Source organism: Macrobrachium rosenbergii, chromosome 20 (genome assembly GCF_040412425.1).
Source record: "Macrobrachium rosenbergii isolate ZJJX-2024 chromosome 20, ASM4041242v1, whole genome shotgun sequence".
NCBI classification, from domain to species: domain Eukaryota; kingdom Metazoa; phylum Arthropoda; class Malacostraca; order Decapoda; family Palaemonidae; genus Macrobrachium; species Macrobrachium rosenbergii.
In genome coordinates this window covers 22472501-22500000 of record NC_089760.1, presented here as the reverse complement: position 1 = coordinate 22500000, position 27500 = coordinate 22472501, and the positions used below count along the sequence as shown (strand labels likewise).

Sequence of the window (27500 nt, the reverse complement as noted above, 5' to 3'; positions counted from 1 at the left end):
TTATCATACAACGGGAAAAATGATAGTCATATTGTTCTTGCTTGCGTAATAGAACTCAATATTTAAGGACAGATGTAATCAAAATAAATCTAAGAAAAACAGAGGCAACTTGAAAAGAGAATGCACAAAGCGTCGAAATAACATTACACTGAGAAAGGAATAAAATGAGGTCAAGTTATTCAAATACTCAGGAACATATATCCAACACAGGATCTCTTGAACTGGGATCTGGTGAAAGATTAATAAAATGGCAAATGAGATATTGGGTAGAGTGAATGATATCTGGAATCAATTAGACTGAAACTGCACAGATAAGAAACGATTATACATAAGTACAGAACGATGCATATCGCCATGTCTACGAGTATATGAATCGTAGTATGATAATAAATCACAGTAAGATAATAGAGTTATATGTAAAAGATTCTGTCGATTTGAGAACAAAGCTGTAAGATGAACACTACGAATCAGATAGAGTGAGAGATGATACATATGGTAAATGACGGAAGCTCTACATGTAGATGAGATAATGATAAAGGCGAGAAGGAGATGGCTTGGACATATGCTTCGCCCATCCCCAGGGAGAAGAGTATTAAGGTAGTATCTGGTGGGCTGCTGCGGGCACCAGAGATATGTGAGAAGAGAGGCTGGAGATGAGGGGAGAATTATGAAGCCAAAGTACTGGAAAGCTATAATTCTACATTTGTATCCGTATTAACTATATTGCGATTAAATTTGTGCACTGTTAACGGAAAATACAGGTAATTTGTTAAAAGGTTTTCACAAAGCAGAAGCCCATAAAAAAAATAATTACTGCATACTAAAAATTATGTATTCAAACTCGTTTATTATGTCGATAAATGGTCACTAGTAGTAATTGTATGAAACGATGTGAAATAAATGTTTAAGAAACGGATAATAGACGGTCGTAAATAATGCGAAGCTGGAAAATAATTCTGATCAAAGTTGGACTTCAGAAAATTCTGGAAAATTATGAACAATCTTGAAAAATATGACGTGGTTGTTGCAGGAGAATAATAACCATTTAGGATTTTCTCGGCATTGCACTTCATTCATTCATTCATTCATTCATTCATTCAGAGAGAGAGGGAGAGAGAGAGAGAGAGAGAGAGAGAGAGAGAGAGAGAGAGAGAGAGAGAGAGAGAGAGAGAGAGAGAGAGAGAATTTTCCCCAAATCCTTATTGACCCCTACTGCCTCGTGCAGTTAAATGACTCATAATAGTAAGATTTTTCAATAATGATTATTCGCCAGTCATTAAATACCCATTACTGACTTGTTTCACAATTAGTCTGTTTTCTTACGTTCTACAATCTCGCTAAATATCAAGTGCTATCCTGGTAAATATAACAAAAATATTCGGTATTTTTGTGATTTACATTGTCTTTTTAGTCTAGTCGAAGAAATAATGAAGTGTAAATATATGTTCTCAAAAGTTTTCTCAGTTTCAAAAGCGTTTTAGGGCAAAAGAATATAAAAATGTTATATTTTTAAACTCTTCGTACATGTACGGTAATTATATAAGATAGTTAGCCGGGGTTCTCATCGCTGGAAAAAAGAATATCAGTTCTTTAAATGTCTCTCCCTCACTCTTCTTCTCACTCTATCACTCTCATTTTATTTATTTCTGCACATAGGGCTTTGTTTTCTGAGTTAATTATTCAACATTTTAATTTAAAAACTGCAGCTGTCCCCAAGAGACCAAGTACTTTTTTTTTTTTTTTATAGACGGGGACAGTTTCGAACACCTTTCCAAGGTTGACCTTGTGGTCTGCTACAAATTCACCATATTAAAACGCTTCATACTCTTACTATCAATTTACACCCCGAAGAGGACGAGAAGAAACCTGAGCTTAATTACTGACGGTAAGAGTGAAAATGCTTTAAAAGGGAAGTTAAGGCAGGTATGACGAAGGGCTGTTCAAGGAAATGACTGAAATAGGATTTTAAGAGATAGCAAGGGTTGGGAAAGCTGTGTGCGTTAAATAGATGTAAATATCGATAACGTGAAGACGATTTTAATCTAAAGTGAATAAAATCTTCTAATGACCAGTTCTTGTGAAACAAAATATTTTAGCACATGACAAAATGGAGAAGACAAAAGCGACGAAGGAAAATAAAGGCGGAAATAATAAGATAATGTGCCGGCCAGAGAGCCCAATGAAAAGTGCCAAGGGGGAAAATGAATTTTCTTTGAAAAAAATATTTTGTGGTGGACCAAAGGAAACGACTGAACGTTTTGGAAAAATATGTTGAAAACGAAAACCGAAAGGAAAGCAAGAAGGAGAAAAACAAAGAGAGAACACAGGAGATAAACACTGGTAGATAATTACAAATGAAAGAATTGCTACAATTATTCTAGAGCACATCGTTTCTTGCAAGTTCGAACGACGTTCACTTCAAGGCGAGTAGTCAAAGTGAATTATGTGTCTAAGTTATCATTGCTTTTCACTACATACATACGATTATTATGGCTTATTATGTCAAAGGTAATTGGGTATATGGTGTTATACTCCAGAGCGATGGCTGCAGTAACATGTAAAAATAATCACTCTGAGGTACATACGAAATATATATATAATATATATATATAAATTTCTGACTCACATCAGGATCGAACCCAGGTCTTTCAGTTGAAAGGCAAGGGCGCTGCCCAGACTTGTATGGCCTAGTGGGCAGCGCCCTTGCCTTTCAACTGAAAGTCCTGGGTTCGATCCTGATGTGAGTAAGAAATTTATTTCTGTTCCACACGTGATTGTGTGTTGATTATTTCTATATATATAATTTATATATATATATATATATATATATATATATATATATATATATATATATATATATATATATATATATATATATATATATATATATATATATATATATATATATATATATATATATATATATATATATATATATATATATATATATATATATATATATATATCTGTGTGTGTGTACGGCTGGGAATGTATTTGTCTTTGTATAGTTATATATTTGATATGGTTGTGTTCATATATATATAGAAATCCAATTATGCAATATGTTCCACTGCATACTAAATTATAAAGCTCAGTACTAATCCACATTCTAAATGCTTTTAACCGAAGACTATGATGAAATATAATCAAACAGCCAGGTAGCGGGACGACAACCATGCAAAAATTAGAGTAAATTGAAATAACTTCCCAACCCCTTGCCAAATAATGAAAGTTTATTGGTTTTCTAACCCTCGCCATTAATATTCGACATTTTAAAAAGAGCTATTTAGGAAAATTAAACATCTGGAAGACCAAACAACATATCCAAAATGATTCCGGAGGCTAGGATGATGAGACCTGCTTCAATAACATGAATCGTATTGCATTTGCCCCTTATTAGTTTATTACATTGTAATTTACTGATGATATTAAATCACGTTGTTATCATCTTCTATTGCAACATTAAGCCTTCCCTATGTTCCAGTATTACTGATCTTCTGGAAAAAAGAAAGGTCAAATGACTCAAGATCTTCTCAAATTTCAAAGTTATATTATATATGCATGTACAGTACGTATGCACGTATGTATGTGCATCATATGTATGTATGTATATATATATATATATATATATATATATATATATATATATATATATATATATATATATATATATATATATATATATATATATATATATATATATATATATATATATATATATATATATATATATATATATATATATAACAGCCAACTGGTGTCCTCGACTTGAATGATACCATTTTCACTTACCATGTTGGTCAAACCGAAATAATATACGTAGCCTAAAAATCAACTCGTGCTGCTGCTAGGAAATTGCTATAAATGTATCTTATATCAAAGGCATAAGAACAACAGACAGATTCTTACTTCATATTAACTAGCAAGCAATTCAGGATCAGCGACCATGTATAAATTTACGCATCAAATAAAGCCTACCACCACTTGTTTATTAGTAGTGCGAGTATTTGTTGTTGTGATTACTGTCATCAACAACATTGTTGTCCACTATTTATGTAATTCCTTTTTTATAAGTAAATTATTAATACACTTTGAAATGGACAGTCACTTGGCTTTGTTTTTTGGCATTGGATGGCTCGTGGCCTTTGTAGTTTATTTACAAGAGATTGTGTTTAAATGATTATATTCCTGTTTATATTTTATTTTATGCATTCATGCCTTTATTTGTTGAATATAGGTATTATACTGGGCTGTCAAGCGTTTCTCTTTTAAAAGCGAAAGCATGTGAGTGACATTTCAACATAAAGGACTCTAAACCTGGTTTTCGAAATTCACTCGTGGGTGACTCGAATTGCTTTTGCTGTTTCTGGCGTGACTTTTTTTATGGACAGAGGCTTTTTTATACTTGCATTGTTTACAGAATTTTTCCTTATAAGTTAAAAATATACTAAGCCACGAACCTATTCCTTATTAAACCCCTTTCAGTGTTGCCGCATCAAGCATATTGTTGTATTTTCCTTTTGAAGAATTCTTTTGGTGTTAGATAACTAGACGGGAATATCCCACTTTAGACAACTGTTAATGCCTCGAAACGCTTTGTACAAAAAAGATGTTTTATTCCTCTTCCGTATAATTATAACTATCATAATGACTTGAATTTCACGTAAATTTTTACAGATAATGGATTTGGCTTAATGATTACCTAGGAATTTGAATGTACCTGACTAACTGGTTTCCTTTTGGATGAATTGCCTTGGTTTATCGTTTGACTTGTAATGGACAACGTAATATTTAATTTTGCAGATAACAGAAAGCTTCCTTGATTTTTTTAATCATAATGTGTTTTAGTGATATTTTTTTTTATTTTATGAAAAGGTTTTAGGACCAATGGAAATTAGTAAATGTCAATCTCAAGACATTTCTCCAAAGATTTTTAAATCCCTAGTTATGTTGATAAATAAGTGAACACCTAAGATCTGCCCAAATTTTCCAGGCCTTTGCCTTTAGTTGATGGCACCACTTCACAGTATTTTCACTAACTAATCTCACTTGTGTACAAAGCTCAGAGATACCTAAGCTACAGAAAAAAAGTGCAGTCAGGTGAATCATTTAGAAGGTTGACGAGTTCATACTGCAGATCATCCTAACTTCATTCACTTTGCCAGGAAAGGATATGTGACCAGTTCAGGCGATTTTTTTTTTTTTTTGTGAGTTAACTAAGAAGAGAGGCAATTCCTTGAGAAATATTTGCACACACTTGTAATGAGATACTGTCTCTCTTACTATTAGCACAACATTAACATACTGATATAAAGCATAAGACAAGCTCTTACTTTAGAGAACAAAATCCTTTCATGGGATACAACAGTTCTTGATAGTACAGTAGTTATATTATTTAGAATATTATAATGACAGAATATACCACCTAAGTATAATAAGAAGGCCGCTCTGTGCCACAGAAATTTGAAAACAATAAAACTCAAAAACCGAGAGTTCTAAAAAATAAATCAAAACAGTTTGTATGCACAGAGAAATTTATATAGCAAATGTTTTACATTTCAAACAGAAAGTACAGATGGTCAAACTAATTTAAAACGGGCTTAATTATTTATAATAAGAAACCGTCTTCCTTCGTCTAGTACATAACTAGAAAGACGTAGAAATATTCTTGATCTAGATCGAGAAGACAAGATTGCATCAATATAGCACTTCCCCGAGTAATACTCCCTGAACAATAAATACAAATCTTATGTAAAAAGAAAAAGCTTACATGTAAATTATAGTTAACTTTCATTTCAGCCACGCAGAATGACTTCATAATTAACTCATGCAAAAGAAGGTTATGGTTCAACTTAGGAAAACACGATCATTTAATTTTATGCGCTTGAAAGGATATAAATGATATATGCATGTATGTATCAGAATATACAAAAAAGGAAAGTTAAAGACTTCATTTTATAAATTAGAAATATTGTATGCATAAAAGGGAGATTTATTGACATAATCCTACGTAAAACAGGTAAATAATTCAATGTTTTATATATTCAAAGAGCCATCCTAATCTTTTTTAATAAAATAGAGCTGAAAAATCTATCCACGAAAAACAAAATACTAATGGAATTTAAGATCAACAGTTAAAATGTTTGAAAGTAAAACCGCCTAGCATTGAAGATGAATACGAAAATGCAAAATATATCATAGAACCCATTTTTTTTATTCAAGGAACCATCCCCACCCCCAGAGAAGAAATGGTTGAAAACAGTAAAAAATACAAAGAAAAACTTATGCATTCACATAAATTTCAACCCAGACCCCTGCGATACTTCTATTATATATCACGCGCTGCAAATTAGAGTGATCAAAGCTCTCCGATCAACGGCATTACGAGCATTACCTCCATGTAAATAAGAGGATGTGGTTTTCAGAGCACAGAATATGTAGCCACATACGCAGTTTAAACAGTAATTATTCAACCATGAGAAAGGTTATTTTAATAAACTAGTCGATAATTTATTAGTCGATTAAAAACGTAGAATATTATCAAGTCAAAGACAGTTATGGAAATATAATGGTAAAACGCCCCTGACTAATATGAAAGTAATTAACAAATATTGAGGAAGCTAATTTGATATAAAGTCTGAAAAATAAATAGAAATTTAATATAACAACAAACACTGCAAAGGAGCAGACTTATTCCGAAAACCAGGAACGCAAACCAGAGCGAAAAGGACAAAATAGAAACGAAAGCAGAAAAGTTTTCGGTTCTGTGAAACGTCAACCACATAAATCATTCTCCGTGATTCAAGAGTCCAGAGAATGGTTGTGAATTAGTTATGATATGCAAGACGTTCCCTTACCAGGGTTTTCTTCGGAATGCATGAGGAGAGAGAGAGAGAGAGAGAGAGAGAGAGAGAGAGAGAGAGAGAGAGATACATTATATATATTATATATATAAAGTATATATATATTATATATATAAAGTATATATATATATATATATATATATATATATATATATATATATATATATATATATATATATATATATATATATATATATATATATATATATATATTATATATACACCTCGGGGAGTATCTCCGATGGAGAATTATCACCAAAGGGGAATTTATAAGTGATAAATGGATTGGTACTGCCGGGTCGCGATCCCATGACACAGCACCGACCCAGCAACTCCAGTCGACGTTACCACTGATCCATTTATCACTTATAAATTCCCTTTGGTGATAATTCTCCATCGGAGATATTCCTGAGGTAGCGTGAATTTGATATTGCGACATTTGTACTTTCATGATTGTATATAAATCACAGTGTGATAAAAAATATATATATATATATATATATATATATATATATATATATATATATATATATATATATATATATATGCAAATCAGGGAGAAGACATATCCCAGAAGTTTTTAAGATGTTTTATGAAAAACATCTGGCGCGACGTTTCAAGACTGATTATCATTCCCATTAATCCAGTTACAGTCAGTAGTCTTTTCAAATTTAAAGACAGCCTAAGGTGGGATCGACTCTGAGATTGTTAAAGGTACGAATCGATCGTCATAGGGGCGTCAGTTATCGAACCGATGTCAAGTTAATAATCCTGAGTTCTCTAATATCCGAGACCATGCAAAAAAAATGCAAACATAATATCCAGTAGAAAGATTTTAAAATTTTGGGCAGGGCGCCGAACCACCAAATGTTGACGATTTTAGAGTCATTATTTATAAAACGGGCAGTTCCCCACTTCAACGCCAAGTCTTCTTCGACACCTTTGTACCTCTCGTGTGTTCTGCTGGTTTTGCTGTGCTCCCATACAGTCATTCTGTTCCCTTCTCCTTTTCTGGTGGTTTGTTTCCTATGTACTTTTCTGTAACTTTTATAACTATCTTTTAATCAATTAACACAGTATTAATTTTATGATGGTTACCTTTTAGCTCGAGAAGGAGACGTTAGCCTTGAAACAGTCGCGCCATATGTTTTTAATAAAACATCTAAAAGACTTCTGGGATGTCTTCTCCTTCAATTTGGATAATCGTTCAAGATTTTTGAAACCGCCAACTACCTGTTTTACATTATATATTATATATATATATATATATATATATATATATATATATATATATATATATATATATATATATATATATATATATATATATATATATATATATATATATATATATATATATATATATATATATATATATATATATATATATATATATATATATATATATATATATATATATATATATATATATATATATATATATATATATATATATATATATATATATATATATATATATATAAAGTAGGTAGTTGATATATATATATATATATATATATATATATATATATATATATATATATATATATATATATATATACAGTATATATATATATACATACATACATACATATACATATATGTACATATATCTTTTTCAAGACTTTTGTATACTGGAAAGTAGACTATTGAAATGAGATATAATAAGTATTTGTCGATATTGCTTATCCATAAAGTACACGAGACCTGATATATCTGAATCAATATTCTTGGCCTTGTATGGAAAGAAAGAAGAAAACAAGCCAGGTACTATCACGCAAACAGTGACCCTATTCCACAACTTGTGGTTCCTATTCAAAAATGCTGTTCCCTTGCTCACTGGATGTCATCTCTCTGATTGCGTTAAGTATTCATATGACAGTTTTATCCACGGTAAAAAAAAATAACTATAAAGAAAATGTATATACTAACGAGGTGGGAGGAGGGTGTTAACATAAGTGGACACGATGAGAGTAAAGTTTAAGATAAATGCCTTCTTAACTCACATGTTGAAATATATAATAAATGCGGAAAATAACGCGACTTTGGAACACTTTTCACTTTTGAAAATAACCAAGAGGTATATCAATTAAAGTTATTTTACGTTAATATATTTAAAGTCGTAATTATCTCTTCCTTGTTTAATGACTATTTTCTACTGAAAGTAAATACCCTTTTGCGGAAAGCAAGTAGATAACAGGAAATTTCTGAAGCAAATGTTTATTATATGAAAATATTTCTCTTAAAGACACCACGCATTTGTTGTTAGCAAAAGTGTAAAGTATTTCTAGGCGATAAAATCATAAAATGTTGGTTAGAACTAATACTTTTAGGGAACCTCCTTGAATCTTAGAAAGAAAAGTTTACTTTAACGAGGATAACTATAAAGTATACGCAATACCTATGGTGTCTTGAAGAAATTCAACCTTTATATTAGAATTTTCCTCAAATTTATTACATTCTAGTTAAAAAGTTTGCATATCTAACTTGCTACCTAATTTTCATGTATCTCCTTATCATCTGCGTAATAAGTTTCATAATATGAACGTTAAAAAATTAACACTACGTTTATCTAAGCTTTGTACTGAAAAATTTCTAAGTTCGATCATAAATCACGCAAGTGTACATGAAAACGGAATTTCAAAATGTGGTTGCGTCGTAGGTAATTTTAAGATTTCATAAGACTTTATTCGTGCAATAAGACTTCTACAAATTACCCGGATTACGTATTATAAATTTGAGAAAATTTCAGTCCTACTCAATTTTTTCGAAAGCAAAAAATTATGACATTAGAAATATATTCCAAGGAAGCCCGTAAGTTATTAACTAAGCATGCAGCAAAATTTAGGAGCAGTCGCTATCAGCCAAGGCTGGTCAAGCTGAACTAAATCTTGCATGACAAATGTGGAGACCAATGACAGCTTGCTTAAATTGTATAGAGTTCCAGGAACACAGGATTTATGCAACGCAGCTGACTGCGCCTCTGATTTGTAACTTGCATTTCCCCCAGGCATGTCAGTAGTTTTCGTTTATTTCCTAGCGTTTCCTTAGGCTAGATTTCTCATATTCTTCCTTCGTTGCATCCTGCCACAAGTTTCAATTTTTGCCTTTAATGGAAAGATGAAGAAAAAAATCAAAACTGAATTTACATCCGTTTTAAAATGGTAGAATACGTATCAAAACTAACATGATAATTCTCGGGTTATATAAAGTACACATGATAATTCTCGGGTTATATGCAAAATTTCCCTATCAATATAAAGTACATGAAGTAATGACTCGACTCCTAGTCAAGGAATTTGCATCCAGTCTTCAAGAATTCACAATAAATTACGTGTGGACGGTAAAACTCAGATAATGTTTCACATTTGCTTGTTCTTTTGAATATGTGAAATCATTTTTCGGTTTGATATATACAGCACCAAGTTTGTTTGCTAGAAAAAGTAAACATAGTGTAGCCACTATATTTCATTTGAACCAGAACTCAGCGGGACCTTGGTATCTGGTTCTATGATGTCACCATTTTCATCATATGAAGCTCGATTATGTGCAATATTGTCGAGGAAAAGTAGAGCATTTTATTTTACAAGTTTCGATGTAGATAACATTATCAGGCTGAAATTAGTGATATGATCTAAATGAGGATTAAAATGCTGTAAAGTAGGGTGCATTATTAAAAATTAATTGGCACGATACAATGAATCTAAACAAGTAGAACTGGAACTTAAAATGAAAGCCACCAACGCATAAAGAAAAGAAACAGGAAATACAAACAGAACTGACATTCAAATTAAAAAGATGTAAATATAGAGTAAAAATTACTTCTCAACTTTTAATACCTTTGGTTACCTATAATTCACAATTGCTAACTGCACCCTAGGCAAGTTACTAAGAAGTCGAAAAATCGGTTTGAGTTGAAAATAATTCTTTAAAATCCAAATCGATGAAAGTCTGGTCCCGTGCTAAACTTTGCTCTTATGACTAGAAATGGCGATTTAGAATGCAGAAATCGTGTTCTAACAGAGTTCTCTGCGTTCCGGAATTCGCTGCCTGAGCCAAAAGCATTAACGCAAACGTTTTACTTCCTAAGCAGGCACAGCATCGTCGATTCATGATTTTTTCGTTGCATTTCCCACGATGTAAACGCTGGAAAGTCTTCTACATTACTACTTCATTTTACTTGCATTGTCAATTAGTAATCATAACAGGCCTAATACTACAGGTTGAACCAAATTCAGCTCACCAGCATTTGCTGATTCTCAGTGCCAGCCCCGATCCCCCTCCCATATTCTTTATCCTTCTCGGAATGTTTTCTCCATCATCCTAAATCTGGAGGAAGAAAAAAATGAACTCGAAGTTGTAGGGAAAAAAGTTAGGGGTGGGAAACTTCCGAAGCGTTAGGCGAATGGGGAATGATAGTGATGCTCAGATTTCTAAGTTTTTATTTTTTTGAGCGAGATCAGAGGGGAAAAAGACGAAAGAAAATATTGTTAAGGAGATGAGAAGGTAGAGAGATGCTTATCCCTTTGCTAGGATACCTTTCATTAAAATATTCCGATCTAAACAAATTGGAGCAAAAGAGAGAATGAATAATCATGTGACACAACTTTAGTTTCCAAAGTACACACGAACGTGAAGGGGAAAATAAACCGGAGAGAGAGAGAGAGAGAGAGAGAGAGAGAGAGAGAGAGAGAGAGAGAGAGAGAGAGAGAGAGAGAGAGAGAAATGTTATGAGTTGTAATTTAAACTGAGAAGTATAAAGAAAACACAAATGAAATTTGTATATGACTTCGGGGAGAACAACAAAGGGAGACAGGAATATTCTAAGCAAGTTTTATGCAACTGGAATTGACAATTTTGCATATAATTCCGCAATCAATGTTAATTAATGCTTTTGCCCTTGTGTGTTTATCTTTTTTTTTTTTTTATAAATGTGTTTAGGTGTAAGGGAGAGAAATGTGTCGCATTAAAGGTAGGTTTCATTTAAGTATCCTATATAACGTATTCGCGAGAGGAACCTGACAAGGGCAGGCCCTCAGGCGTGATACATCTGATTTGCAGCCCAATAACCATAATACATTCCTGGCTGAATATCCATGTAGCACAAAGGCAGCCAGCATGTGATCTGCATGTAGAGAGAGAGCCCCCTAGGTGTATACGCGAGCCTAATTGTGGTGTAAATTAATATGCAAATATTATAGGGGTTCCATCACAGTTCTGGCATATTAGCATGAGAACAAAACATTGAATGTATAGTGATATAACCAGAGAGGTGAGGGACAGGCAGACCTGGAGCCTTTGGTTCGCCATCTTACCACTCCAATAACATATGAGACGAATTAGCCTAAAAATAAATAGGCGCTCAAGCACTAAGCTGCGATGGTGTGGATGGGCCTGTTGCAGCTCTCTCAATGGTTTTATCTATAAGCAAGTTTCTTAAGGGTAACCTCACTATAGCATCGTCTGCGGGTTCGAATCCTGCCTCAGTCATCAGGATTTTTTATTTTGAGTTTAAAGCTTTGTAGTAATATGTTCCATTTATATCTACATCTATATCTAAATATCTGCAGTGTGTGTAGTATATATATATATATATATATATATATATATATATATATATATATATATATATATATATATATATATATATATATATATTATATATGGTTATGGTTAGAACGTCGACTGGAGTCGTCGGAGGGCACTGTGTCGAGTGTGCGTGAATTGGATATTAAACGACATTTGTAGTTTAATGGCTGTATATATATCACGGTGATGTGATAAAAAAATCAGATATATATATGTGTGTGTGTATGCATATATTATATATATATATATGTATGCATATATATATATATATATATATATATATATATATATATATATATATATATATATATATATATATATATATATATATATTATATATATATATCTTAGGAGTGGGACTGCGGACGAAGAAAATTTGATTTCCATGACGTTCCCTTATGTTCGCCTCGAAAGAGCAACTCCTATCTTCACCTAGGTAAGCTTTTCAAGTCTGAATATACATTTGCATTATGGAAGCTTTTAGTTGAGCGATCAGCAATCCGGTTTGCTAACATGTGTCTCTACACCACAAGTGAAAATATCAAAGTAAGTCCTTGTATCCGTTCTTTCTAAAGCATTTATTATTGAACCAGTCACAGTTTTTTTTATCGCGGCTATTAAGAAATGAAAAAAGTCTGAATTGACGATATTTACTCTATTTAGAGAATCAGATATAAATGTATCCTATGATATGGATTTTCCACAATTATACCCTAATCATTGCTCAGCATGTAAAGCTTATGAAGATCATAACGATATATAACTGTATAATTTAGGGGTTAGCATCCAAAAGTTCTGTAAGTGAAGTGACCTTATAATTGCTTGGATTCAATAAACTTAAAGTAAAATAAATAAGCATTTTAGGGAAAGATACAGTTTACCAATACTTTGAATGTGATAACAAAATTATTCTACGAAAGTATGGTGGTGACAGAGGATGTTTGTTCCAGATGTTAATTTAAGACTCGTGCATTGGATTCGAAACCCTTTTATCTTTTCTATCAGAAACAATTCACAATAACATCTCAGTGTTCCGTAAAGCCATAAATGTTATGAAATACCGTCTCTTTCACCTACCTTATCATCTGGTGCAATCTTTCCACATAAATGAAGAGAGAGATATAAAGGGCGATTCAGCCTCTGAGTGTGATGAAATCACTGCAGTGTCTCAACTTATCCACGTGGAGATTTTGACCTAATGGAAGGAAAAATTTTAATTAAAAATTATCCGTTATAAAAAAAACTTAGATATATTTTACTAAGCCAGTGAATTTACTGATAATTTACCCATTACTCTTCTTAGAAAAGTTATTGTAAAAAATGGTGTAAATGCATATAAAAAATACAAGAAACACCCCATAACGAATATGTTTCGTTGAAAATCCATTCGCAGATTTTTTTAGTTTTTTGCGGTAATTTTGACTACTTCCTGAATATTAATATTACAATTTTTCTAAAAGAAATCACTGTTTGTGACATAATGGATCACTACGTTTATGGCATAATAACGGATAACTATTTTTGTGACATCAAAATTTAGAAGTACTTAAACATTTGTACTACAAAGATATAACCAACTAAACAAAGGCAACGATTTGCGACACTACTTCTTACTCAACTTTGATGTTCTGACACTACAGAAGTGCACAATAAAGCTGACTCACTGGACAGTCGTTTTCAGAAATTTTAGACAGAGAATGGCAGTTGGATAGTGGTCTGTATCTGACTTTGCTAAAGTAGCTAAATAATCGAAACGACACGTTTCCATTCTAAAGGAGCTCAGAAACCTCTTGAGAATTCACTGGTATATTTTTTGGGCTGTTGTAAAGAAACCCTGTCTCTCTGTCAAGTGTTCATATATATATATATATATATATATATATATATATATATATATATATATATATATATATATATATATATATATATATATATATATATATATAAATTTTTGCCACGTACACCGTGAGTTTATTATATATTCACGAACATTAAGCTACACGTTAATATCCCATTCATTCTACTCGGGAATAATACATCGCTGGATGTATTGAATGACGGCATTTGTAGCTTAAATACCAAAGTAGTTGAAAACAATAATAACTGCTACTTACCTTTGTTGGGTATCAGTAGATTGATGTTTCTAGGACAGATTCATAGATGCAAGTGATCCATGTGAAGACCTAGTGTCCTGTAAACCAAAGTTAAATAATCATAGCCATATCTATTTCCTTATATGAAGTAACTAAATTCCATAATTTTTTGCTACGTTTACTGTTTAAGTTAAATGAAAATACTGATCATGTCGCTCATTATGTTTAAGATGTTAGTATCAAGTGTAACATTACTTAACAAAAGTTATCAATAATAATTATCTTCTTATGAATATACTGTGTATCTTCAAGTTAATCTTTTTTTAATATTTTTATAATTAGTTTGTTCTTAACATACATACATTTTATATATATATATATATATATATATATATATATATATATATATATATATATATATATATATATATATATATATATATATATATATATATATATATATATATATATATATATATATATATGTCCGTACGTTTTGATATACTACCTCCTATAGAACGATAGATAATTAAGAGAAATGGAGGGTAATGGTTAATTGGCTGATAGAAATATACATTGAAGGAAAGGAAACAAGAAAATTGTTGATGGTAATTTCTTAACCACAGATTCTTTTAACAGTTTTCTTGACTACATTATTATCAATTACATTTTGTTTTGTTTGATGCCAAAATTAACCTTTTTCCTTAATTGGAAAATTTACTACTGTGTCATGACACTGGCATGAATACCACAACAGCCACAGTATAGAATCATCCGCAGTTTGATTAGACTTACTATACTTTCATAGTCGAAACCATTCCAGTTTACGTATATAAGTACTAAATCAATTTATTGTCTTCTTTGTTAAAATCTGTTATTTTCATTATAAAAGGAGAAACAAATGTAGAACAACGAGGTCATATCGACGTATAGGCTTAATTGTGGCATCTCAACATAAGTGGGATTGCTATGTTGGTAGTAAGCAGTTTTAAATGTGAAGAATGTCAAACAAGGGGAACCCAGAAATAACAGTCCGTGGTAAGTAAACAGCAGAAAGAGATTAACATGAAAAGCATAAAACAACCTACAAAGAAAAAAGACAATTTGCAAGTGGACTTTTTTTTTTAGCAGTGAAAACTGTTCATGTCGTGTATTCCAAAGTATAGAGGATAACAACTAAAAGCCAATTACTTTGATTTCCATAATTAATTTGCATAGTGCAGTGGATAAATCATGGTTATATAAGTAAACAGCTGGCGATAGAATAAAATGAGGATGATTAATGATAAGCCATGCGATATTAGTTCAGACACTTTAATAACAATTGTAATGGTTCCATCATCGTATAACGTTGATAAATCATTCATCCCCGGGCTAGTATTAAATCATTGTTTACCGAGAGAGAGAGAGAGAGAGAGAGAGAGAGAGAGAGAGAGAGAGAGAGAGAGAGAGAGAGAGAGAAGAGAGAGGGGGATGAGGGAGATATAGAATATTTGTCATGAATTCTATAACAGTTGGGTGGTTAATTTTGTGCAAAACGTAAACATACTTGTTTTCATCAGTTTTTGTTTTTCTGAAATTTTACTTCCTGTGATACGTCAGTGGATACATTAATGTTCAGCACACAGTTCCTGAAGATTTTTAGGTCAAATTTGCAAGACGAAAGAACGTTAGGTGTTTCAGTCATTGCAGCCTGGAACAGATCATTATATACAGGAAGTTTCACTGCCTTGCTACTTGAGTCTTGTAACTGCTTATGTAAATAATCTAGTCGACCATAGAGACAAAGTAATATAGTTTCCTGATTTGTTGTATACAATCATTTTTAACGTTTCTGTATTTAAGTAATCTTTATGAAAGATACATTCCTTTGTATATTTTCATGATCCATAATAATTCAGTTTTTACTTCCTTTGAAATCTGTATGAGTGAAATAGCTCTTAAATCATTTCGGTGTTTTGCCTTCAATTCCTATTCATTTTAGTCTTTTATCATAATCTAAAGTCCTGTTGTATCAAACCGTACTTCTTTTGTATTGGTGACCAACTAGTCATTTCGGCTTATAGGACCATTAATCAACTAATGTAAACACATTTTTTTCGTCAGCTATAACGCCCTAGGATAGGTTAGGCTGGGGTACAGGGAAGGTGAAGCCTCCAGCTATACTGAGCTTGGCACCTAAGGTTAGTTTAGTGAACACTGCATTTCACTCATCATTTTCTTTTTTATAATATGAAGGGTCCCGTCCTCAATACCTGCATCGAGCCTTAAGCCTCAGGAGGAAATAACAGGCGCTTTCATCAAACCTGCGACAAACGACGGGGAAATTGCTCAAATACAAAAAAACGTCGATAGAGGGTTTCATGGGTGAATCGCCAATAGTTGATAACCTTCGTCACGGTATGAGTCTTCCCTATTTGGAAGCATTTTCGTAGATGATGTTCTGCCTTGTCTGTATTAAGTCCCACATAAGATATGCTAGCTAAGGTTAAGCTATCTTGATATGAAAGCTTCATCCAAGCCTTGTAAATTTCTTCAGTTCCCTTTTATTGGTATGTTTGTATGAGTGTACATATGTTCCTTGCTCCTATCTGAAAGTTTCCTTGCCCTATATATTTTTACTGTTTTACACATTACATGTTTAATTTTCGTGTGCCATTGCACGTGTATACGTACAAACTCCCTCACATTCTTATAACGTTAAATACAATAATGTCAATAATTACGTTCTTCAGTTTTTTCTTGACAGATGCGATAGTCAGTAAGTTGCTCTTTGGGTAGTTGGCATAATCATGGTCCACAATTAATTTTGTTACTGTACAAATTCCTATGTGGGTTTTATATGTATATCTTTCACTAAATTAATATAATAATAACTGTGTTGTGGCCTCTGAATTGTAATACTATTATAAAGTAAGCTAATATCATCGGCAATAGAGTGTAATTTCTTTAAAAGACGGGTAACAATGTTTCCAATGTATCGTATATACATCAGTACATGTTTAGTGTTTATTTCAAATGACCCAATAAATTACGAACAAGAATATATAAAATATTTAAAAATATTCGGAATAAATATGTAAGAAAAATATTTTTATATGACGGACGATTTTAACAGTATGGAATGAAGTTTATCCGTACGTTTAAGATAACGACAATGCAAGACAAATCACAGGCAGAGAAAAACATCAAGCATGAGAATAATAAACTTAATTTGATATTCTGTAAGCTTAGACTTGGCCTCGGCAAAAATTTATATAGCGCCTTTAGGTACTATAAAAGTCTTATCTACAATGCTATATAGTATAATACTATTTTAAAATATATTACCCTGCGTTGCCTAAGTGAGTCGTTAAACGCTTTAATAAAGATTCTTGTGCATCAAATGTACAAGACATTTCCGACGTAGAAGAGTCAATCTGGAGGAAAGTACTTTTCATCACAAGACTAGATGTTTTACGTGCAAATAGCTCTTCATTTGGGCATTTTCTGGGTGTGCTTATATATACAGTATGTATATGTATGTATGTATATATATATATATATATATATATATATATATATATATATATATATATATATATATATATATATATATATATATATATATATATATATATATATATATATATATATATATATATATATATATATACAGTGTATGTGTATATATATGCATAAAATGCCCAAAAGAAGATGTATTTGCACGACAAGTCCATATACTTTGATTAACAAAATTCTGCAGTTCTAAACAGGATTACAGAAGTTTGTTAAACGAAGTGCATGATCTTGTGAAAATAGTGTTGTTATAAGCCTTTTATCTGAAAACTTCCACAAGATTAGACCCATCATACACGTACACAGGAAACTCAACAGTAACATGTTCAATCTCCTTACTCATAAACTGTATCATTTTTCTTTATCTTGCACGAACTCTCACGCATCCTTAATAGGATCTTTCATTAGAAAAAATACCTCTTTCTTTCCATCTATTCAGCCGTTTTCTTATCTTCCTTTCCTCCTAATGAACACTTACGAATTTAGAAATAAGTTCACCAACCAACTGCCTTCCATTATTCCCTTATGACCAAACCAACTTAAAATACTGTGATCCATTCTCCCCAATAATATTAAGCTTTTTGCCACTTCTGCATTTCTTACCCACTCTTGCCTTCTAAGAAAAAATATTCTATGCAAAAAATCTATGACTACAGACGTGTGTGTATCTGTCTGTCTGTATGTATATATATATATATATATATATATATATATATATATATATATATATATATATATATATATATATATATATATATATGTATATGTATATATATGTATATATATATATATATATATATATATATATATATATATATATATATATATATATATATATATATATATAAGTACTCATAGCCTCTGACATTTAACCAAGAACAAATAGTATTGCAAATGATGATAGCGCTATGGAGGGAGCGGCAATGATAACTGGTGTACATAATTTGTATTATTGAATTTCCTTGAGCGTAATGCCATTGAAACGTCCAATGGAGGTTGCGCGCTAGAATAATAGGACAATGCCATTAATTAACTAAGCCTCCTCGACTATACCGAGGTACTTCGGCTTGCAATATCTCTCTCTCAGGGAGAAAGTTGGTTATGCCATTTGATTTAAATTAAATACCTTTTTCTTATGAGTTACACTTCGTTCTTAATGCTGTATAACTACTTCGTTTTATCTGATAGTTTGACCTTATTACATTTCTTCCCCTCTATCCAATATTTACTTTTTCTCCTGTTTCTCGTCTTCTATGGGTATTAACTTTTTCACTTTTTCTTTTTCTCTTTCATTCAACTCCCCCTTCTCCTCTTACACCTCCTCCTTTTCTTCCTTATGTCATGGTCATCTTCCCTTTCTCTTCCTTCGCTTTTTATATAATTCTCGTGTAGCAAATTACGGAATAGAGCAAGTACCTGCAAGCACGTGACAACATTTTTTTTTCTGTATGCCCAAAAACATTTTTTTTTTTTTTTTTTTTAGTTCACTACTTATTTCTTGACTATTTTTATATCACGCTTTACCTGACTCGTCTCTGTTCCTTGAAAAATTTTACTTGAGTGTTTGTTAAAATCTGTTTCATGCAAACAAATAAACAAAAATTTAACTAACGAAGATAAAATGTGACGCATCTGCATACAGAAATCTTTCCGGAAGTCGCTCTTTGATCCGTTTATTAAGAATTTCGTCTCTTACTTTTCAATTCATCTTCTTGAAGCAGAAGTGATTAAATGCACAAGTTACATGAAACTTGGGCAGCAATTTTGAAAATGTTTATGATCTGGGCCAGAGGAAAAATGCCATATTTGTCAGTGAAGTGACTTCATTAGACGTCTTCAGACATCACGGTGAATAAAGTTTGCTTATTATGAATCTGCTTCTCCTTTCTTTCTTTATTTTCTGTCTTTCTGCCTTCTTCTTCTTACGTTTCCCAAGACATGAAATTTATTTCTCTTCCACTATTTCTTCTCATTAAATAATCCATTATCTCGTTTTTCTTTTTTCCATGGCTCCTCGAACAGGTTACTCGTTCTTTCTACCATTATTCCTTCCTCCTTCTTTTACACTCCCTTTCCCAGTAATCATTCAGTTTTAGCTGTTATCTCTTGTCTTATGTTACTCTTCTATAGTTATTCATATGAATGAATGTATATATATATATATATATATATATATATATATATATATATATATATATATATATATATATATATATATACGTTATATATTCCTTCCATTTATTCCTTATATATTATATTTATATCCCTTTCCTAGCAATCATTCAGTTTTATTCCTTGTCATATTCTAATTTTACTATACTTATTCCTAGCAATCATTCAGTTTTATATGTTATATTGTCTTATGCTAATATCCTATACTTATTCATATATATATATATATATATATATATATATATATATATATATATATATATATATATATATATATATATATATATATATATTATAAAATTTAAAACTTAATGATCTCTAGGAAAGGAAGAGTAAAGGAGGAGTAATAAAGGTAGAAGGAACGGATAACGTGTTCGAGGAGATATATATAATATATAGATAATGCCCTGGAAAACGTTCTTCGTTCGCTCCACCTTTATTCCTTCCCTTTTTTTTTACTCTCACTTTCCTAGAGATCATTGAGCTTTAAATTCTCATGGCACAACTACATCAAGTCTGCCTCCTCTCTTCTAGGGTTTAGAAGGACTGAAGACAGGAGTTGTCTTGAATTTTTTCAGTTTTTTTCAAAATTCTACTCATATGTCGCTGTTTTATCTATTACTTCTTATTTAAATATAATTTTATATATCACCAACTAAGAACCTTCATTTACTTTTCAAGTGTCATCCCTTGTCTAATGCTACTTGCATATATATATATATATATATATATATATATATATATATATATATATATATATATATATATATATATATATATATTATATATATATATATATATATATATATATATATATATATATATATATTATATTCATCATGATTTTAGCCTAATGCTAGATAACAAAATCATAATTAATTACCCAATAACTGGGTCAAGTTAATATCTAGCTTTCTGGTTTCAGGTGTCAAAATGACAGAGGCTTTTTTTTTAATGTTGATCAATTCTTGTCACCTAATGTATGGTGAAGATGCCTAACTTCTTGATAGGAGTTAACAGACCAAAAACTGCCTGCATGTCTCTTGAGTGATAAGAAATTATTATTGTGTTAAATCTACGGTACGTCGTAAATGCAAAACGAAACAATGAGAATGTATCAGAGGGAGGCTGGAGAGAACTTATATAGGTGATCTGTTTACATGGGTTCTTGAACGAAAACCATCCTTGTGTGACTGAAATAGTTCCTGCATTCCATTTAAACAAATATTCCTAAATCTCTTTTACCCAGTGATCTTTCTCCCCTTACATATTAACTAACAGATCACTCCTACTTCGATATTCTCTATGTTTTTTTATAACTATATTCCCTCGCGTTCTTTTTTCGAGTTTTCGTATGAGGAATTAAGGTAATATCTTTTCCAACTGTTTAATAAATGCAATTAACAACTGAACTGAATATAGAAAGCAAGAATATTTGAAGTTATCAGTCTATATGCAATGAGAGAGGAAGACTGGTAGACCCACCGCTCCTTTCCATTTGCTAATAAATAGTCAAGTTATATTACTACACATCCGTGGTTTCGCTTTACATACCAATATGCTGAAACTTTGATTGGAATGGGAGATGACTTGTATATTAATTTACATCACAATTTAGCTCGCTCATCCACTGAGGTGCTGTCCTTATATGCAAAACATCATACTCGAGTTGGGCTGCATGGATATGCAATGTATTATGATTAATGGCTTGCATATACGATATTTCACGCCTAGGAGTCTGGACCTGTCATGTTTCTCTTGGGGAAACAAATACTGTAAATTCTGCGTGAATCCTACATTCAATCTCATAGACTCTCTCTCTCTCTCTCTCTCTCTCTCTCTCTCTCTGTTGTGTCTCCGTCGTAGACACGCTCGCTCGGTAATAAATTCGCAGTTTTTTATATAGACAAAACATCTCAATTATCACAATTTTTTTTTTTTTTTTTTTGCAAGCCTCCCGCAATTCATTCTGTTTCTGGTTTATATTTAATTCTGAACTTGATTGCTGTTTTTTTATTTGTACATTTCCTTTACTTTGTCGTTTGAAGACTATATATTTATCTACTTTTCAGCATCAATCATTTTATACTTCCATACTTATATTTCCCTATTTGACAACTTCCATCACGGAATAAAACCCCACCAAATTCCCTCCCCCAATCATTCAATTGTTCTCTTCTTTCCCTTGATGATTGAGAGACAATGGCTCCATAAATTGTTCTTCTAAAGCCTAATCTCTCAGATCCTCCATTTACGAGAACTGCCATTCCATTTAGGCCTTCCAGCCTCCGCTCCCCCTTTGTCGCGACCCTCCTTTCTCTAAAGCTTAGTTTTCCATCACCTACTCCTTTATGAGGTACCAGAAGACGAAGGGTTTTCTCCCATATAAATGACATATATTATTTTTCTCATGTAATGAGAATTTTGGTTTTTCTTTTTTCTTTATTTCTATGCACATTTATATATGATACAAATACTTTAGCGCATTTAATTTTGATTATTTTGACAGCTGAAGATAAGACTTCCCGCTTAAAAAAAATACGAGTAAAAATGAGCCAAATGCAAATGTGAAGAACTAGAACTACATGCTTCAGAGTACACATCTGATAAATGCTGTATATCTCCTCAAATCTCAAAAGAGTAGTTTTGACATATTTTTCTGATATAGAATCAAAGAGATTTTTAATATTCTCTGAGTAGACCAAAAATCATTAAAAAATCACATAATTTGCCCTCTGTCATTAATTGACCACTAGGATACCTTGACGATATCAATTATCTCCAAAATTATCAACATTCGATTTCATACATTAAACCTCTTCAATATCCATCACTGAATCACTTATGAATGTATTTTAGTTTGGCAACTCTCTCTCTCTCTCTCTCTCTCTCTCTCTCTCTCTCTCTCTCTCTCTCTCTCTCTCTCTCTCTCTCTGCAAACGAAGAGTTATGTCCATTCTGAATGATTGGTGATAACATAACCTTTTCGTATAAATGTATTCTCCCTGAAAAGAAGTTCATCTATAATATATTCTTTCCCCTCAACTAGAAGGAAATCATTCCGATTAACCTTACTTGCTCGCCCTTTTTAATTAATAAATGCCTTCCATTACACAGTAGTTCAACAAATATTTTTGCCTGGGAGGCTTTAACTTTTTTATGGCCTGTTCTGCCACCAATGATCTACAAATAGCCTGCAGAGGTATATTTCTGATGTAATCATTCAATATTTATTGAGAAAACGTCAACATAAAGGACTATGATGCCTCCGTGGGTATACCAGAACTTTTGCTAACTATTTTTGTATTGAATATCTTTTATTGTGCACATCGTAACCCACTCTCTCTCCCTCTCTCTCTCTCTCTCTCTCTCTCTCTCTCTCTCTCTCTCTCACGTGAACTAGTAAGAGTTTCTTTGTCCAGTACCTCTGGGAGAAACGCATATGAAATAGACAACGTATGATTTCCTATTCATCATTTTTTCCCTTGCTCCAAAGGTTCAGCCAAGGGAAGGAACGTTTTTACAATATTCTCCTTTGTACTATAATATTTTTTGCTCTTTCCCACTGAATTCCATGCATCATTTAAATTATTATAGCTGTACACCCTTCATATGAAAATTAGTTGAAGTATGCTGAATACTAATTGCTCATGATGATATAAATAGGAGATTGGTAGGACTGATGAAATCGAGGTCAAATTTGCGATCATAATGAGCCCTCCAATTAGACCAAATACGAACGTTTTAAATTACACTTGGCCAGCGCCAACTAGTTTTAAATTTGTATTTGATTTTTATATTTCTGTTATTTTATATATTTTATTAATATTTTTTCATCATAATGGTGATATATCATGCGAAACTTTTATCAGTCCTTATTCGATTTTTGTAGTAGCGATAATTTCAAAGATTCAATATGTACTGGAAATGTAAGTATGCTGACTTTTACTGCTTTCTTATTTTATATTACATATATTTCCATTTTTCATATTTTGATATCTTCATTTATTTTCATTTTAGCTTATTTACGGTTTCTGTAACAACTGTTTATGTCTCTCAGAAATTTATAGACTTTTTACTATGGATGCGAAAAAATATACAGTATATATACACGTGTGTATATTTCTGCTAGATGGTCTTCACTAAGTCACAAAATGTCTCATGCATGAGATGCCTAAGACATCTCTATCACAGCGTTTAACGACTCACTTAGGCAATACAGAAATATGCATAAGGCCGCACTACAAGGGTAATTTTACTTTAAAACACTACTGTACTAGACAACGTCAGAGATAAAACAGTTTTATAGTACTTAAAAGACCTATATTGCCTTTTTTTAAGGCTAATGTACAAAGAGATCTTCTCCCTTCCTCGCAAATATAAAATGAAATTTTATTTTTTTTTATTTAACCTTGTTTTTCTTCTCGTGATTTGTTTGGCATTTTATTGCTGTAAACAGATGGATACACTTTCTTTCTTTACTGGTTGAAACCTTCCTCATATAGTATTAATTTTGTCTACATGTATATTTTTCTTCATATAGATTATGCTTTTATTTGTTCTTGTTCGTAGTTTATTAGGTCATTTGTAAGCAATCATAAAACAGACAATGGTGCATGACCAATACATTTTGAAACAAAGTATTGTGACCCTTTCTTCCGAAAATCACTCTCTATTGCTGATTTTAATTTTTATAATAAGTTTAGTTGAATATCGCAAGTCGAAACGAAACATTCTGCTAGACTTAGTAGAGTAACAAAATGAACTGTGGAGCGTAATGATGCAAACTACCTACAGAACAACATAACTATCGGATCTGTCAGGAAGAAACTGACGAAAGCAAAATTTGCCATAACTTTTAACATTATACGATTGAAAGGGAATTTGTGTTACCATTAGTATGTAAAGTATTACGAAAAGAACACAGGAAAAATTTTAACACAGTAACAATACATAAGGTAAAGAAACTAACAGACAAGATCATGCAACGTCTGCACACTCACACAAACACAGGCACCCAGATGTATGTGTATTATAAATACCATTTCCTTTACTTGTAAGTGCAAAACATAATTACTTATGGCCTCTTGACTTATTTAACCAAGAATAACTAGTATTGCAAGTGATGACTGTGCTGTGTAAGGAGCAGCAATGATAACTGGAGCACATAATTTGCATTATTGAATTTCATTGAAGGTAATGCCATTAGAACGTGCAATGAAGGTTGTGCGCTAGAATAATAGGACACTGCCATTAATTAACTAAGCCTCCTCGACTATACTGAGGTACTGTCGCTTGCAATATCTGTCGCTCTCAGGGAGAATGCTAGTTATGCCATTTGATTTATATTAAATACCTTTCCCTTATACTTTATATTCTGTTTTTGATGCTATATTACTTATTTATTATGCTTATTACTTTATTGAACTATGATCTCGATTTATCTTTAGCCATTATGAAATTTCCTCGCGAAACTGGTCTTGTGTTCCACTACCAGCATAGTTTATCTTTTCACTTGGCCATTTTGCTTTTCTTCCTCCTTATTCACTATTGGTGTTTTCTCCTGTTTCTCGTCTTTTATAGCCAATAACTCCGTCATGTTTTCTTATTCTCTTTCATTCACCTCCTCCTCCTCCTCCTCCTCTTCTTCTTCATTATCTCCTAATCATCTTCTCCCTCTATCCTTCATTTTTTCTATCATTCTCGTATAGTAAATTACAGAATAAAACAAATACCTTCGAGTACGTGACAAAATACCAAATTTGTCAGTGAAGTGACTTCATTAGACGTCTTAAGACATCACAGTGAATAAAGTTTGCTTATTATGAATCCGTTCCTCCTTTCTTTCCTTGTTTTCTCTCTTTCTACTTTCTCCTAAGTTCCCAGGACACTAGATTTATTTCTCTTCCTCCATTTCTTCTCATTAAGTAATCCATTACCTGGTTTTTCCCTGTTTCATTGCTCCTCGAACACGTCACTCGTTCTTTCCACCTTTATCTCTTGATATCCTTTACTCTCCCTTTCCTAGGGATCAATCGTTTTAAATTCTCATGGCACAACCAAATCATGTCTGTCTTCACCTCTTCTGGATTTTAAATGATTGAAAACAGTGGTTGTCTTCAATCTTTCCTCTTTCATAATTCCACTCATATATTATTATTTTGTCATTTCCTTCTAACTTATATATAATTTCACATTTCTACCCACAGAGGCGTCTCATTTACTTTTTTAGCTGTTATCCCTTGTCTTATGCTACTATCCTACAGTTATCACACACACACACATATTATATATATATATATATATATATATATATATATATATATATATATATATATATATATATATATATATATATATATATATATATATATATATAAATTATGTCTGTCTGTGTCTACGCTAACCTGTGTGTCAAAAATGCCAGGATGCTCGGAGGATACATTGACTAAATACACTAAACTGCAGTGGTTCTCAACCTTTTTATTACCACGCCCCTCTAAGAGCTGGTCCTTCCTACACGCCCCCTTGCATCTATGAGTAAAATTCCCTCCCAGATTAGGAGGAAAAAAAAAAAGAGAAAGAGGAGTTTCTGAGGGACAGGGAGGGAGGTAAATAATTACAAAGTAATGGTAACCCTAGCGAGTCTAACTAGAGTGGAAGACTATGGGAAACTAACGTTAAAAGGCGATAATTTTTCATTTTTTTATAAACTTCTGGATATTAGTTCCTCACTCTTGTTGAGAAAATAACGAATATAATTCTAGAATTTTTAAAGATCGCGCCTCCCTAGATATTGCTGACGCCCCCCTAGGGGGGCGCGCCCCCCAGGTTGAGAACCACTGCACTAAAGGATACCCATCTTTCCATTCTGTCACAATAAATCGAATATGTTATCTCATCCAAATTCGATACCGTAAAATCACAATTATTTTCCCGATAATTGGTTGGAAGCAATTTTTATGTTCATTTTAGTTTCAGGTATCAAAATGATAGAGGCGTTTCTTAAATATTTAACTCAATTCTAATAATCTAATAGCTGATGGAAGTGTGGAGGTTCTCCATAGGATTTAACAGACTCCATAACTGTCCGCGTGTTTCTTGAATTAAAAGAAATATTGGGGTTTTAAAACTTAGGGAATGCCTTAATTGGAAAACGAATAAATGAGATCACCTTTTGAAAAAATATCATATATCAAGGGTGGAAAGAACTTAAACAGGTGAT

At 32.0% G+C, this 27500-nt stretch overlaps 1 long non-coding RNA gene across 1 annotated transcript in view; it reads right to left on the bottom strand.

The window, feature by feature from the left end:
* LOC136848922 (uncharacterized) overlaps positions 1 to 27500 on the bottom strand; it is a 390446-nt gene that overhangs the window by 163476 nt on the left and 199470 nt on the right. The window contains exon 2 of the long non-coding RNA XR_010856181.1: positions 13530 to 13647. This is a non-coding gene — a long non-coding RNA (uncharacterized lncRNA). The remainder of the gene's footprint in view (positions 1 to 13529; positions 13648 to 27500) is intronic.